This window comes from Salvelinus sp. IW2-2015, unplaced genomic scaffold, assembly GCF_002910315.2.
Source record: "Salvelinus sp. IW2-2015 unplaced genomic scaffold, ASM291031v2 Un_scaffold1618, whole genome shotgun sequence".
Classification (NCBI taxonomy): domain Eukaryota; kingdom Metazoa; phylum Chordata; class Actinopteri; order Salmoniformes; family Salmonidae; genus Salvelinus; species Salvelinus sp. IW2-2015.
Genome location: NW_019943037.1, coordinates 166,732 through 173,415, shown reverse-complemented (window position 1 = coordinate 173,415; position 6,684 = coordinate 166,732). Strand labels below are relative to the sequence as shown.

Sequence of the window (6,684 nt, the reverse complement as noted above, 5' to 3'; positions counted from 1 at the left end):
AGGAGATCCGAGACTAAAGAATTACTACGAGATCAAGGGCAGGCACCATGTGGTATCATGCTAGTAACGGACATGCACTGCCAGAACAGAAGGGAATGTTTAGTTTAGTCAGGTAGATTAGTTTAGTCAGGTTGGTCGTTAAGAAGGGTGGTTTGAGTGGTGTATTAAGGAGAAGTGACGGACAGGATGTTGGAGGCTGTGTTAGCAATGAGTGCAAGCTATGCTTTTGAGGAGCAGCGGTCAAGGCAACTAAGTTAAAGTGTTGCCATAAGCAGGTGTGGAGGCCGATTGGCAATTTTGTAGCAGCTGTGTCTTGTTGACGTTGCCTAAGGAGACTGGCGTTCAAAAGGCAACTAGTTAAATGTTGCGAAACAGTGTAGCGATTCAATGTCACGTCTTTGCTAGGACTGCGTTCAGAACGGTTCTCTCATCTGTATCTATCCTGTTTGTTTTTATTCTTCACACCAATTTTTCTCAGACGTTTATACGTCTACATATATAGTTGTTCTTAACTGTTCTTCTATAACTTGTCCTGTTCACTACTGTTTGTTTTTAAGGTTCCCATCTGTTTCAGTGGTATTGTTATATCTCATACATAATAGATTTGTATTCTAAGATGTCACTCTGTATTACCACTGTGATGATAGTATTGTTTTGAATAACTGAATGAATGGTAACTGTATCTGCAGTGTTTTCTTTGTGCGGTAAACACCATCACAGTGCAAACGTCCAATTTCAGATGCAACAAAAAGCAATGTTTCCATCACTGAATATGGTGGTGATGTAGATGTTCCCACAAGTTGTGGATGGAGAGCCAAGACTCCTCATTTATCAATTAACAACTGTAATGTATAAATCAAGGGAAAGGTCCTGTATGTATAAACAGCCAGTCTTACAGTGGATCAACTTTGTTGTGTTTGGAGGATATAGTGAAGAACAAACCATTGCATTATCAAACTGTTAACAAGTCTTACTCCACATCCCTTTTGACTTTGACCCTGGTACAGAGACAGACCTTGGTACAGAGACAACACATGGATTTTTTAGAGACACACTGTTAAGGGGGGGGGGGGGGTTTTCCCCCTTTTGGGGTTTTTTTTTAGGGACAGGACTCATGGTTTCATGAGACACACTGTTAAGGTCCTGGGTTTAGAGACAGAGCCTATTGGTTTAGAGACAGAACATGGTTGGATCAGCCACAGGTGCTGTCAGCCCTCTGCTTCATCCGGTCCATTCCCCTCTCTTGAATCCATCTGCAGCCCTCTGCTTCATCCGGTCCATTCCCCTCTCTTGAATCCATCTGCTTCAGCCGGTCCAGTCTTCTCTCTTGACTCGTTCAGCTAGTCTATCAGACCTGAACCCGACCCTGCACTCTGCCTCGCAACATGACCGCTCTCCTGAAGCGTCTTCGAGTAACGCCACCTTAAAGCTATTCGTCAGCGTAGATGGAATCACTCCAGGCTGTGGAGTGAGTTTCCCAGATCCATCTGCTATAAAACACAAGCCTCCTCTAGTAGGGGGAGGACTTTGAGTTCGGTATCATTCAAGCTAAGCACGGACTCCCAACCAACAAATTTTCCAGTCGTACTTACAGGGGTCCTGAGCAGAAGCGTCCCCCCCCCAGTCCCAGTTTATCTGTGACGTCACTGACAGACATGGCGTTGGGTAGGTCATGTTTATTGGCGAACACTAGCAGAGCTACTTCTCTCAGCTGGTCTTCCTGGATCTGTGTGGGGGATCATTAACAAACACAGTACTTCTCTCATGTTGGTGGCCAATGTGAACGCAGACGAAAGGCTGCTACCGGAAAAGGCTGTGGTGTGTGTGTGTGTGTGTGTGTGTGTGTGTGTGTACAGTAGCTAAGGACAGATGACGCACCATATTCTGTAGCATCCTTTAATCCTCTCAAGGATCGCTGCTGTCGACCACAAAGGTCCTGGGTGAACACGTCACAAGACATGCCATTTCAGTCCAATAGGTCGGAGTAGGCCAGTCCAATTACAGATGCAATACACTCACACAGATCTTAGACGGTAGCAATTAAGGTCACAGTTATGAAAACTTAGGACACTAAAGAGGCCTTTATACTGACTCTGAAAAACACCAAAAGAAAAGATGCCCAGGGTCCCTGCTCCTCTGCGTGAACGTGCCTTAGGCATGCTGCAAGGAGGCATGAGGACTGCAGATGTGGCCAGGCAATAAATTGCAATGTCCGTACTGTGAGACGCCTAAGACAGCGCTACAGAGAGACAGGACGGACAGCTGATCGTCCTTGCAGTGGCAGACCACGTGTAACAACACCTGCACAGGATCGTACATCCGAACATTCACACCTGCGGGACAGGTACAGGATGGCAACAACAACTGCCCGAGTTACACCAGCAACGCACAATCCCTCCATCAGTGCTCAGACTGTCCGCAATAGGCTGAGAGAGGCTGGACTGAGGGCTTGTAGGCCTGTTTAAGGCAGGTCCTCACCAGACATCACCGCAACAACGTCGCCTATGGGCACAAACCCCTCCGTCGCTGGACCAGACAGGACTGGCAAAAAAGCGCTCTTCTCTGACGAGTCGCGGTTTTGTCTCACCGGAGGTGATGTCGGATTCGCGTTTATCGTTGAAGGAATGAGCGTTAAACCGAGGCCTGTACTCTGGAGCGGGATTGATTTGGAGGTGGAGGGTCCGTCATGGTCTTGGCGTGTGTTACAGCATCATCGGACTGAGCTTGTTGTCAGTGCAGGCAATCTCAACACTGTGCGTTACAGGGAGAAAATCCTCCACCCTCATGGGTACCCTTCCTGCAGGCTTCATCCTGACATGACCCTCCAGCATGACAATGTCACAGCCATACTGCTCGTTCTGTGCGTGATTTCCTGCAAGACAGGAATTTCAGTGTTCTGCCATGGCCAGCGAAGAGCCCGGATCTCAATCCCATTGAGTACATCTGGGATCTGTTGATCGGAGGGTGAGGGCTAGGCCATTCCCCCCAGAAATGTCCGGAACTTGCAGGTGCCTTGTGGAAGAGGTAGGGCAACATCTCACAGCAAGAACTGGCAAATCTGGTGCAGTCCATGAGGAGGAGATGCACTGCCAGTAATTAATGCAGCTGGTGGCCACACCAGATACTGACTGTTACTTTTGATTTTCACCCCCCCCCTTTGTTCACGGACACATTTTCCATTTCTGTTAGTCACATGTCAGGGGAACTTGTTCAGTTTATGTCTCAGTTGTTGAATCTTGTTATGTTCATACAAATATTTCACACATGTTAAGTTTGCAGAAAATAAACCACAGTTGACAGTGAGGACTTTTCTTCTTTTACTACAGTTCAAAAGTTTGGGTCACTTAGAAATGTCCTTGTTTTGAAAGAAAAGCACATTTTTGTCCATTAAAATAACATCAAATTGATCCAGAAATACAGTGTAGACATTGTAATGTGTAAATGACTATTGTAGCTGGAGTGTTTTGGGGGAAAATATCTACATAGTCTACAGAGGCTCATTATCAGCAACCATCACTCCTGTGTTCCAATGGCACGTTGTGTTGCTAATCCAAGTTTATATTTAAAAAGGCTAATAGATCATTAGCAACCCTTTGAAATTATGTTAGCACAGCTGAAAACTGTCTTTCTGATTAAAGAAGCAATACAACGGGTTCAAGGTTTTTCCTTATTTTTACTATTTTCTACATTGTAGAATAATGGGGAAGACAAAACTTAAAATAACACATATGGAATCATGTAGTAACCAAAGAAGTGTTAAACAAATATATTTTATATTTGAGATTCTTAAAAGTAGCCACCTTTGCCTTGACAGCTTTGCACACTATTGGCATCCATATTCTGAGGTCTTGGCTGATTTCTTTAGATTTTCCCATGATGTCAAGCAAAGAGGCACAGCGTTTGAAGGTAGGCCTTGAAATACATCCACAGGTACACCTCCAATTGACTCAAATTATGTCAATTAGCCTATCAGAAGCTTCTAAAACCATGACATAATTTTCTGGAATTTTCCAAGCTGTTTAAAGGCACAGTCAACTTAGTGTATGTAAACCTCTGACCCACTGGAATTGTGATACAGTGAATTATAAGTGAAATAATCTGTCTGTAAACTGTTGGAAAAATTACTTGTGTCATGTACAGAGTAGATGTCCTAACTGACTTGCCAAAACTAGTTCGTTAACAATAAATTTGTGGAGTGGTTGAAAAACTAGTTAAGGACTCCAACCTAAGTGTATGTGTTTATGTTCCTGGGGTTAGGACTAGGAACAAACACCTTGTCCTATAGAGATTTACACGGTTATCAAAACGTCACGCCAGGGTAAGTCAACATGAAACACAGCCCTTATTGGAAGTGTTTCTGAATCCCCCTATGGGGAAAAATGTTGGGGAAACTATTGGAACCATTTCCCTGTTTGACCACTAGGTTTTATGGGTATTATGACTCATACTGTGGTACTCTATAGTTCCAAAATAGATATATTTGAGCTTTTTCAAAGAACCCAAAATGAGCAAAATGTCAACATCTTCAGCAGCCAATCTGGCTCTTCCTCCAGGGGTAGACAGGCTGCGGCACGCCCCGATGTTTCTGCCCCTCTTACACTGTGCTGCTTATATAGTCTCGAGTAGAAGCTGGATAGGTGACCAACTCTGTGGCCTTGTGCTTAGAGAGTGTCCACCCTTAGATTGGCAGGTTGGGAGTTTCATCCCCATACAGAAGACTGTAAAAACAGGATCAATGCTTGGCACTCAACATTAAGGCGATAGATTGAGGGTAAGGCCCTGCGATACACTAGCATCCTGTCCAGGGGGTGTACTTGTGCCTCACGCTACACAAAACAGGAGATTGGCTTCTATGAGCCATTCCGCCTCACACAAGCCAAGGCTTCTTAGTCGATAGGTGTCGACTGTCAGGCGCCACCCACCGGTACAAGGCGCAAGTAACTGCAGCGATATCTCTCCAACCATTTCCTCCACGTCACTTTCCCCGCTGTTGGAGTCATGAAAGACGATGTTATAAAAACACTCTTATAGAGAGATAGCAGCCTCGTGAACCAATCAGATTCTATTTCCTACACTGTTATTCTAAATGCTGTGTGAAGTGTGTGTTTTTATACTGTATGTAATTTACAATTCTCCCTATTAACAAAACAAACTGGGATAAAAATAAATACAAAAAAACATTTATTAGTGAGATCCTAGAGGCCCGTTTATTCACATTAAAATACTTCCGCTCACTGAAAGCCATTATTGTCTGTAAGCATTAAGTGGTTCCTCAGTACTTGTATTAAAAGGCATCAATAGTGGTTTCCTCAGTAGTTATTATATTAAGGCTTCAATACAAAACGATCAAACATTGCAAATGTAAAAATACTGAGTTCCCCAAAGCAATGACGATGCAGTATATTATGTTTTGTTACCATCCTGATTCTAGTTCTTTAACATCTAACCAGCCCATTGGAAGAGATTACAAATGTATAGTATTCCATGTCAGTAATATCTATATTTAGTAAAATAATCATTGTAATATAATGAATATCATCATCATCAATGGTGATGGCTGGGTATTTCAACATATGTACAAAACGTCACTTTCTTTTTTGATTAATGGAATATGAGAATAGCCCTTTATACAAAATTCTCTTGTTAAAATAAAGTATTTTCAAAATATAAAACCAATCACAGGTGTGTACCAACCAATATTAATTTAACTGAAATGTTCCCTAAGGAGGACTGACAGTTCCAACGGAATTCTGATGGATTCTGACGGGTTCCAACAGTTCCAACGGAATTCTGATGGGTTCCAACGGAATTCTGATGGGTTCCAACGGAATTCTGATGGGTTACAACAGTTCCAAAGGAATTCTGATGGGTTCCAACAGAATAATGGTGTTCCATGGTGTTTGAAGCAGATGAGAATATGACAGGTTACTGAGTGAGCCACTACTGTAGATATCAGAAGTTATTATTAGCCTACTACACAGTCACAGTTCGATGTTTAACCTAAAAATAACAGTCCGTCTTCGGTTCTGTTTTTCCTAACCATCATCCCTTAAGGCACACCCTATGAGAAAAGCGGATCAAGAAAAATAATGTATTCTGTAACATCAAGAAATCAAATATCAGTTTTCAAAAACGTAAGACATAAAACCCATAGGTAGTCCAAAGTCCGACAGAAAAATATGTGTTCAGAAAAACATCCTCTGCAGTAATGTTGTTCAGCATACATGTAGATACGTTTAACAGTTCAGAGGAAGAATGCTCTCTACACTAACATGATGGTCGAGCACACCACACACGGATTACACTCCAAACAAAACTACTACTCAAAGCATAAAAACAAAAGCAAAGTTTCTTCATTTAAAACAGCATGAATACAAACATAAACCGTATCAACATCCTAGCCTGGGGACCAGTCTGTTYAGCCAACATCCCACTCCTCCGTGTCATATACCAAAGACAAGGAGTGGAACGATAGCTAAACAGACCGGTACCCAGGCTAACAACATCCATTATGATCAGCAAAATGTGTTTCGGACGATACAGTTGGTGTGAACCAAATCAATGACATTGAGACAGTGGCTGGGTGCCACATGAAACCCAGACAGTGGCAGAGGACCGGTAGGAAACCCCTACTCTGGTTTAGCTAGCCACTAGAAAGCCCTGGTGTACAAGCACTGTTCATAT

At 43.0% G+C, this 6,684-nt stretch overlaps 1 long non-coding RNA gene across 1 annotated transcript; it reads right to left on the bottom strand.

Annotated features, from left to right (window-relative positions):
- Positions 1-5,164: 5,164 nt before the first annotated feature.
- LOC139024533 (uncharacterized) lies at positions 5,165-6,678 on the bottom strand. The gene is made up of 2 exons (XR_011475865.1): positions 5,776-6,678; positions 5,165-5,708 (listed from the first exon to the last, which is right to left on the bottom strand). It is a non-coding gene; the product is annotated as an uncharacterized lncRNA (long non-coding RNA).
- Between the last annotated feature and the right edge of the window lie 6 nt (positions 6,679-6,684).